Source organism: Schistocerca gregaria, unplaced genomic scaffold (assembly GCF_023897955.1).
Source record: "Schistocerca gregaria isolate iqSchGreg1 unplaced genomic scaffold, iqSchGreg1.2 ptg000448l, whole genome shotgun sequence".
NCBI lineage: Eukaryota > Metazoa > Arthropoda > Insecta > Orthoptera > Acrididae > Schistocerca > Schistocerca gregaria.
Window position 1 is genome coordinate 1,010,933 of NW_026061869.1, and position 10,692 is coordinate 1,021,624.

The following is a 10,692-nucleotide window of genomic DNA, read 5'->3' on the forward strand; positions in this document are numbered from 1 at the left end:
ATTGGCCGCTCTTCTCTCCGAAACGGTTGTACTTATCGTCTGCAAAGCTATGTCGCATGCTGCGCTATGCGGAGACACTAAAAGCACCATAGTAGAACACCGATGAAGCTTCTAAGTTGAAGTAATAGCCAGTAAGAAGTAGTAGAATTCAAGTTTTTGGTATCGATTATTGACTTTTTGTTGGCTTTGGTACCTTGGACATGAGCTAGGACCTTAAGATTCTGCATGAAAGGAGGACTAGCAGCCGAGTTGCACGGGAGAATGTGAAAAGTGTTCATATGTAGTAAAAACGTGAGAAATCCGTCAGTTTTTGTCATTTGTTATCGAATCGACTTAAAGGCAGATCGTCACACTGGCCACTCTTCTCTCTGAAACGGTTGTACTTATCGTCTGCAAAGCTATGTCGCATGCTGCGGTATGCGGAGACACTAAAAGCACCATAGTAAAACACCGATGAAGCTTCTAAGTTGATGTAATAGCCAGTAAGATGTAGTACAATTCAAGTTTTAGCTACTGATTATTGACTTTTTAGCTGGCTTTGGAGCCTTGGACATGAGCTAGGACCTTAAGATTCTGCATGAAAGGAGAACTAGCAGCCGAGTTGCACAGGAGAATGTGAAATGTGTTCATATGTAGTAAAAACCTGAGAAATCCGTCCGTTTTCGTCATTTGTTATCGAAATGACTTAAAGCCCGATCGTCACATTGGCCGCTCTTCTCTCTGAAACGGTTGTACTTATCGTCTGCAATGCTATGTTGCGTTCTGCGGTATGCGGAGACACTAAAATCTCCATAGTAGAACACAGATGAAGCTTCTAAGTTGATGTAATAGCCAGTAAGAAGTAGTACAATTCAAGTTTTAGGTATCGATTATTGAATTTTTATGTGGCTTTGGTGCCTTGGACATGAGCTAGGACCTTAAGATTCTGCATGAAAGGAGGACTAGCAGCCGAGTTGTACGGGAGAATGTGAAAAGTGTTCAAATAGAGTAAAAACGTGAGAAATCCGTCCGTTTTCGTCATTTTTATCGAATCGACATAAAGCCAAATCGTCACATTGGCCGCTCTTCTCTCTGAAACGGTTGTACTTATCGTCTGCAGAGCTACGTCGCGTGCTGCGGTATGCAGAGACACTAAACGCACCATAGTAGAACACAGATGACACTTCCAAGTTGATGTAATAGCCAGTAAGAAGTAGTACAATTCAAGTTTTAGTTACTGATTATTGACTTTTTAGCTGGCTTTGGTGCCTTGGACATGAGGTAGGACCTTAAGATTCTGCATGAAAGGAGGAGTAGCAGCCGAGTTGCCCAGGAGAATGTGAAAAGTGTTCATATGTAGTAAAAACCTGAGAAATCCGTCCGTTTTCGTCATTTGTTATCGAATGGACTTAAAGCCAGATCGTCACATTGGCCGCTCTTCTCTCCGAAACGGTTGTACTTATCGTCTGCAAAGCTATGTCGCGTGCTGCGGCATGCGGGGACACTAAAATCACCATAGTGGAACACAGATGAAGCTTCCAAGTTGACGTAATAGCCAGTAAGAAGTAGTACAATTCCAGTTTTAGGTATCTATTATTGACTTTTTAGCTGGCTTTGATGCCTTGGACATGAGCTAGGACCTTAAGATTCTGCATGAAAGGAGGACTAGCAGCCGAGTTGCACGGGAGAATTTGAAAAGTGTTCATATGTAGTAAAAACCTGAGAAATCCGTCCGTTTTCGTCATTTGTTATCGAATCGACTTAAAGCCAGATCGTCACATTGGCCGCTCTTCTCTCTGAAACGGTTGTACTTATCGTCTGCAATGCTATGTCGCGTGCTGCGCTATGCGGAGACACTAAAAGCACCATAGTAGAACACAGATGAAGCTTCTAAGTTGATGTAATAGCCAGTAAGAAGTAGTACAATTCAAGTTTTAGGTATCGATTATTGACTTTTTTGCTGGCTTTGGTGCCTTGGACATGAGCTATTACCTTAAGATTCTGCATGAAAGGAGGACTAGCAGCCGAGTTGCACGGGAGAATGTGAAAAGTGTTCATATGTAGTAAAAACCTGAGAAATCCGTCCGTTTTCGTCATTTGTTATCGAATCGACTTAAAGCCAGATCGTCACATGGCCGCTCTCCTCTCTGAAACGGTTGTACTTATCGTCTGCAAAGCTATGTCGCGTGCTGCGGTATGCGGAGACACTAAAAGCACCATAGTGGAACACAGATGAAGCTTCTAAGTTGATGTAATAGCAAGTAAGAAGTAGTACAATTCAACTTTTAGGTATCGATTATTGACTTTTTAGCTGGCTTTGGTGCCTTGGACATGAGCTAGGACCTTAAGATTCTGCATGAAAGGAGGACTAGCAGCCGCGTTGCACGGGAGAATGTGAAAAGTGTTCAAATGTAGTAAAAACCAAACTGAGAAATCCGTCCGTTTTCGTCATTTGTTATCGAATCGACTTAAAGCCAGATCGTCACATTGGCCGCTCTTCTCTCTGAAACGGTTGTACTTATCGTCTGCAAAGCTATGTCGCGAGCTGCGGTATGCGGAGACCCTAAAAGCACCATAGTAGAACACATATGAAGCTTCTAAGATGATGTAATAGCCAGTAACAAGTAGTACAATTCAAGTTTTAGGTACCGATTATTTACTTTTTATCTGGCTTTGGTGCCTTGGAGATGAGCTAGGGCCTTAAGATTCTGCATTCAAGGAGGACTAGCAGCCGAGTTGCACGGGAGAATGTGAAAAGTGTTCATATGTAGTAAAAACCTGAGAAATCCGTCCGTTTTCGTCATTTGTTATCGAATCGACTTAAAGCCAGATCGTCACATTGGCCGCTCTTCTCTCGAAAACGGTTGTACTTATCGTCTTCAAAGCTATGTCGCGTGCTGCGGTATGCAGAGACACTAAAAGCACCATAGTAGAACACAGGTGAATCTTCTAAGTTGATGTAATAGCCAGTAAGAAGTAGTACAATTCAAGTTTAAGGTATCGATTATTGACTTCTTAGATGGATTTGGTGCCTTGGACATGAGCTAGGACCTTAAGATTCTGCATGAAAGGAGGACTAGCAACCGAGTTGCACGGGAGAATGTGAAAAGTGTTCATATGTAGGAAAAACCTGAGAAATCCGTCCGTTTTCGTCATTTGTTATCGAATCGACTTAAAGCCAGATCGTCACATCGGCCGCTCTTCTCTCTGAAACGGTTGTACTTATCGTCTGAAAAGCTATGGTTCGAGCTGCGGTATGCGGAGACACTAAAAGCACCATAGTAGAACACAGATGAAGCTTCTATGATGATGTAATAGCCAGTAAGAAGTAGTACAATTCAAGTTTTAGGTATCGATTAATGACTTTTTAGCTGGCTTTGGTGCCTTGGACATGAGCTAGGACTTTAAGATTCTGCATGAAAGGAGGACTAGCAGCCCAGTTGCACGGGAGAATGTGGAAAGTGTTCATATGTAGTAAAAACCTGAGAAATCCGTCCGTTTTCGTCATTTGTTATCGAATCGACTTAAAGCCAGATCGTCACATTGGCAGCTCTTTTCTCTGAAACGGTTGTACTTATCGTCTGCAAAGCTATGTCGTATGCTGCGGTAGGCGGAGACACTAAAACCACCACAGTAGAACACAGATGAAGCTTCTAATTTGATGTAATAGCCAGTAAGAAGTAGTACAATTCAAGTTTTAGGTATTGATTATTGACTTTTTAGCTGGCTTTGGTGCCTTGGACATGAGCTAGGACCTTAAGATTCTGCATAGAAGGAGGACTAGCAGCCGAGTTGCACGGGAGAATGTGAAGAGTGTTTATATGTAGTAAAAACCTGAGAAATCCGTCCGTCTTCGTCATTTGTTATCGAATCGACTTAAAGCCAGATCGTCACATTGGCCGCTCTTCTCTCTGAAACGGTTGTACTTATCGTCTGCAAAGCTATGTCGCGTGCTGCGGTATGCGGAGACTCTAAAGGCACCATAGTAGAACACAGATGTAGCTTCTAAGATGATGTAATAGCCAGTAAGAAATAGTACAATTCTAGTTTTATTAATCGGTTATTGACTTTTTACCCATGTTTTGTGCCTTGGACATGAGCTAGGAACTTAAGATTTTACATGCAGGAGGACTAGCAGCCGAGTTGCACGGGAGAATGTGTAAAGTGTTCATATGTAGTAAAAACCTGAGAAATCCGTTCGTTTTCGTCATTTGTTATCGAATCGACTTAAAGCCAGATCGTCACATTGGCCGCTCTTCTCTCTGAAACGGTTGTACTTATCGTCTGCAGAGCTATGTCGCGTGCTGCGGTATGCAGAGACACTAAAAGCACCATAGTAGAACACAGATGACACTTCCAAGTTGATGTAATAGCCAGTAAGAAGTAGTACAATTCAAGTTTTAGTTACTGATTATTGACTTTTTAGCTGGCTTTGGTGCCTTGGACATGAGCTAGGACCTTAAGATTCTGCATGAAAGGAGGACTAGCAGCCGAGTTGCCCAGGAGAATGTGAAAAGTGTTCATATGTAGTAAAAACCTGAGAAATCCGTCCGTTTTCGTCATGTGTTATCGAATCGACTTAAAGCCAGATCGTCACATTGGCCGCTCTTCCCTCCGAAACGGTTGTACTTATCGTCTGCAAAGCTATGTCGCATGCTGCGGTATGCGGAGACACTAAAAGCACCATAGTAGAACACAGATGAAGCTTCTAAGTTGATGTAATAGCCAGTAAGGTGTAGTACAATTCAAGTTTTAGCTACTGATTATTTGCTTTTTAGCTGGCTTTGGAGCCTTGGACATGAGCTAGGACCTTAAGATTCTGCATGAAAGGAGGACTAGCAGCCGAGTTACACAGGAGAATGTGAAAAGCGTTTATATGTAGTAAAAACCTGAGAAATCCGTCCGTTTTCGTTATTTGTTATCGAATCGACTTAAAGCCAGATCGTCACATTGGCCGCTGTTCTCTCTGAAACGGTTGTACTTATCGTCTGCAAAGCTATGTCGCGTGCTGCGTCATGCGGGGACACTAAAATCACCATAGTGGAACACAGATGAAGCATCTAAGTTGATGTAATAGCCAGTAAGAAGTAGTACAATTCAAGTTTTAGGTATCGATTATTGACTTTTTAGCTGGCTTTAATGCTTTGGACATGAGCTAGGACCTTAAGATTCTGCATGAAAGGAGGACTAGCAGCCGAGTTGCACGGGAGAATGTGAAAAGTGTTCAAATAGAGTAAAAACCTGAGAAATCCGTCCGTTTTCGTCATTTGTTATCGAATCGACTTAAAGCCAGATCGTCACATTGGCCGCTCTTCTCTCCGAAACGGTTGTACTTATCGTCTGCAAAGCTATGTCGCGTGCTGCGGCATGCGGGGACACTAAAATCACCATAGTGGAACACAGATGAAGCTTCCAAGTTGACGTAATAGCCAGTAAGAAGTAGTACAATTCCAGTTTTAGGTATCGATTATTGATTTTTAGCTGGCTTTGATGCCTTGGACATGAGCTAGGACCTTAAGATTCTGCATGAAAGGAGGACTAGCAGCCGAGTTGCACGGGAGAATTTGAAAAGTGTTCATATGTAGTAAAAACCTGAGAAATCCGTCCGTTTTCGTCATTTGTTATCGAATCGACTTAAAGCCAGATCGTCACATTGGCCGCTCTTCTCTCTGAAACGGTTGTACTTATCGTCTGCAATGCTATGTCGCGTGCTGCGCTATGCGGAGACACTAAAAGCACCATAGTAGAACACAGATGAAGCTTCTAAGTTGATGTAATAGCCAGTAAGAAGTAGTACAATTCAAGTTTTAGGTATCGATTATTGACTTTTTAGCTGGCTTTGGTGCCTTGGACATGAGCTATTACCTTAAGATTCTGCATGAAAGGAGGACTAGCAGCCGAGTTGCACGGGAGAATGTGAAAAGTGTTCATATGTAGTAAAAACCTGAGAAATCCGTCCGTTTTCGTCATTTGTTATCGAATCGACTTAAAGCCAGATCGTCACATTGGCCGCTCTCCTCTCTGAAACGGTTGTACTTATCGTCTGCAAAGCTATGTCGCGTGCTGCGGTATGCGGAGACACTAAAAGCACCATAGTGGAACACAGATGAAGCTTCTAAGTTGATGTAATAGCAAGTAAGAAGTAGTACAATTCAACTTTTAGGTATCGATTATTGACTTTTTAGCTGGCTTTGGTGCCTTGGACATGAGCTAGGACCTTAAGATTCTGCATGAAAGGAGGACTAGCAGCCGCGTTGCACGGGAGAATGTGAAAAGTGTTCAAATGTAGTAAAAACCAAACTGAGAAATCCGTCCGTTTTCGTCATTTGTTATCGAATCGACTTAAAGCCAGATCGTCACATTGGCCGCTCTTCTCTCTGAAACGGTTGTACTTATCGTCTGCAAAGCTATGTCGCGTGCTGCGGTATGCGGAGACTCTAAAAGCACCATAGTGGAACACAGATGAAGCTTCTAAGTTGATGTAATAGCAAGTAAGAAGTAGTACAATTCAACTTTTAGGTATCGATTATTGACTTTTTAGCTGGCTTTGGTGCCTTGGACATGAGCTAGGACCTTAAGATTCTGCATGAAAGGAGGACTAGCAGCCGCGTTGCACGGGAGAATGTGAAAAGTGTTCAAATGTAGTAAAAACCAAACTGAGAAATCCGTCCGTTTTCGTCATTTGTTATCGAATCGACTTAAAGCCAGATCGTCACATTGGCCGCTCTTCTCTCTGAAACGGTTGTACTTATCGTCTGCAAAGCTATGTCGCGAGCTGCGGTATGCGGAGACCCTAAAAGCACCATAGTAGAACACATATGAAGCTTCTAAGATGATGTAATAGCCAGTAACAAGTAGTACAATTCAAGTTTTAGGTACCGATTATTTACTTTTTAGCTGGCTTTGGTGCCTTGGAGATGAGCTAGGGCCTTAAGATTCTGCATTCAAGGAGGACTAGCAGCCGAGTTGCACGGGAGAATGTGAAAAGTGTTCATATGTAGGAAAAACCTGAGAAATCCGTCCGTTTTCGTCATTTGTTATCGAATCGACTTAAAGCCAGATCGTCACATTGGCCGCTCTTCTCTCTGAAACGGTTGTACTTATCGTCTGAAAAGCTATGGTTCGAGCTGCGGTATGCGGAGACACTAAAAGCACCATAGTAGAACACAGATGAAGCTTCTATGATGATGTAATAGCCGGTAAGAAGTAGTACTATTCAAGTTTTAGGTATCGATTAATGACTTTTTAGCTGGCTTTGGTGCCTTGGACATGAGCTATTACCTTAAGATTCTGCATGAAAGGAGGACTAGCAGCCGAGTTGCACGGGAGAATGTGAAAAGTGTTCATATGTAGTAAAAACCTGAGAAATCCGTCCGTTTTCGTCATTTGTTATCGAATCGACTTAAAGCCAGATCGTCACATTGGCCGCTCTTCTCTCTGAAACGGTAGTACTTATCGTCTGCAAAGCTATGTCGCGTGATGCGGTATGCGGAGACACTAAAAGCACCATAGTCGAACATAGATGAAGCATCTAAGTTGATGTAATAGCCAGTAAGAAGTAGTACAATTCAAGTTTTAGGTATCGATTATTGACTTTTTAGCTGGCTTTGGTGCCTTGGACATGAGCTAGGACCTTAAGATTCTGCATGAAAGGAGGACTAGCAGCCCAGTTGCACGGGAGAATGTGGAAAGTGTTCATATGTAGTAAAAACCTGAGAAATCCGTCCGTTTTCGTCATTTGTTATCGAATCGACTTAAAGCCAGATCGTCACATTGGCAGCTCTTCTCTCTGAAACGGTTGTACTTATCGTCTGCAAAGCTATGTCGTATGCTGCGGTAGGCGGAGACACTAAAACCACCACAGTAGAACACAGATGAAGCTTCTAATTTGATGTAATAGCCAGTAAGAAGTAGTACAATTCAAGTTTTAGGTATTGATTATTGACTTTTTAGCTGGCTTTGTTGCCTTGGACATGAGCTAGGACCTTAAGATTCTGCATAGAAGGAGGACTAGCAGCCGAGTTGCACGGGAGAATGTGAAGAGTGTTTATATGTAGTAAAAACCTGAGAAATCCGTCCGTCTTCGTCATTTGTTATCGAATCGACTTAAAGCCAGATCGTCACATTGGCCGCTCTTCTCTCTGAAACGGTTGTACTTATCGTCTGCAAAGCTATGTCGCGTGCTGCGGTATGCGGAGACTCTAAAGGCACCATAGTAGAACACAGATGTAGCTTCTAAGATGATGTAATAGCCAGTAAGAAATAGTACAATTCTAGTTTTATTAATCGGTTATTGACTTTTTACCCATGTTTTGTGCCTTGGACATGAGCTAGGAACTTAAGATTTTACATGCAGGAGGACTAGCAGCCGAGTTGCACGGGAGAATGTGTAAAGTGTTCATATGTAGTAAAAACCTGAGAAATCCGTTCGTTTTCGTCATTTGTTATCGAATCGACTTAAAGCCAGATCGTCACATTGGCCGCTCTTCTCTCTGAAACGGTTGTACTTATCGTCTGCAGAGCTATGTCGCGTGCTGCGGTATGCAGAGACACTAAAAGCACCATAGTAGAACACAGATGACACTTCCAAGTTGACGTAATAGCCAGTAAGAAGTAGTACAATTCAAGTTTTAGTTACTGATTATTGACTTTTTAGCTGGCTTTGGTGCCTTGGACATGAGCTAGGACCTTAAGATTCTGCATGAAAGGAGGACTAGCAGCCGAGTTGCCCAGGAGAATGTGAAAAGTGTTCATATGTAGTAAAAACCTGAGAAATCCGTCCGTTTTCGTCATGTGTTATCGAATCGACTTAAAGCCAGATCGTCACATTGGCCGCTCTTCCCTCCGAAACGGTTGTACTTATCGTCTGCAAAGCTATGTCGCATGCTGCGGTATGCGGAGACACTAAAAGCACCATAGTAGAACACAGATGAAGCTTCTAAGTTGATGTAATAGCCAGTAAGGTGTAGTACAATTCAAGTTTTAGCTACTGATTATTTGCTTTTTAGCTGGCTTTGGAGCCTTGGACATGAGCTAGGACCTTAAGATTCTGCATGAAAGGAGGACTAGCAGCCGAGTTACACAGGAGAATGTGAAAAGTGTTTATATGTAGTAAAAACCTGAGAAATCCGTCCGTTTTCGTCATTTGTTATCGAATCGACTTAAAGCCAGATCGTCACATTGGCCGCTGTTCTCTCTAAAACGGTTGTACTTATCGTCTGCAAAGCTATGTCGCGTGCTGCGTCATGCGGGGACACTAAAATCACCATAGTGGAACACAGATGAAGCATCTAAGTTGATGTAATAGCCAGTAAGAAGTAGTACAATTCAAGTTTTAGGTATCGATTATTGACTTTTTAGCTGGCTTTGATGCCTTGGACATGAACTAGGACCTTAAGATTCTGCATGAAAGGAGGACTAGCAGCCGAGTTGCACGGGAGAATGTGAAAAGTGTTCAAATAGAGTAAAAACCTGAGAAATCCGTCCGTTTTCGTCATTTGTTATCGAATCGACTTAAAGCCAGATCGTCACATTGGCCGCTGTTCTCTCTGAAACGGTTGTACTTATCGTCTGCAAAGCTATGTCGCGTGCTGCGGCATGCGGGGACACTAAAATCACCATAGTGGAACACAGATGAAGCATCTAAGTTGATGTAATAGCCAGTAAGAAGTAGTACAATTCAAGTTTTAGGTATCGATTATTGACTTTTTAGCTGGCTTTGATGCCTTGGACATGAGCTAGGACCTTAAGATTCTGCATGAAAGGAGGACTAGCAGCCGAGTTACACAGGAGAATGTGAAAAGTGTTTATATGTAGTAAAACCTGAGAAATCCGTCCGTTTTCGTCATTTGTTATCGAATCGACTTAAAGCCAGATCGTCACATTGGCCGCTGTTCTCTCTGAAACGGTTGTACTTATCGTCTGCAAAGCTATGTCGCGTACTGCGGTATTCGGAGACACTAAAAGCACCATAGTAGAACACAGATGTAGCTTCTAAGATGATGTAATAGCCAGTAAGAAATAGTACCATTCAAGTTTTAGGAATCGGTTATTGACTTTTTACCCTTGTTTGGTGACTTGGACATGAGCTAGGAACTTAAGATTTTACATGCAGGAGGACTAGCAGACGAGTTGCACGGGAGAATGTGAAAAGTGTTCATATGTAGTAAAAACCTGAGAAATCCGTTCGTTTTCGTCATTTGTTATCGAATCGACTTAAAGCCCGATCGTCACATTAGCCGCCCTTCTCTCTGAAACGGTTGTACTTATCGTCTGCAAAGCTATGTCGCGTGCTGCGGCATGCGGGGACACTAAAATCACCATTGTGGAACACAGATGAAGCTTCTAAGTTGATGTAATAGCCAGTAAGAAGTAGTACAATTCAAGTTTAAGTTATCTATTATTGACTTTTTAGCTGGCTTTGATGCCTTGGACATGAGCTAGGACCTTAATATTCTGCATGAAAGGAGGACTAGCAGCTAAGTTGCACGGGAGAATTTGAAGAGTGTTCATATGTAGTAAAAACCTGAGAAATCCGTTCGTTTTCGTCATTTGTTATCGAATCGACTTAAAGCCAGATCGTCACATTGGCCGCTCTTCTCTCTGAAACGGTTGTACTTATCGTCTGCAGAGCTATGTCGCGTGCTGCGGTATGCAGAGACACTAAAAGCACCATAGTAGAACACAGATGACACTTCCAAGTTGACGTAATAG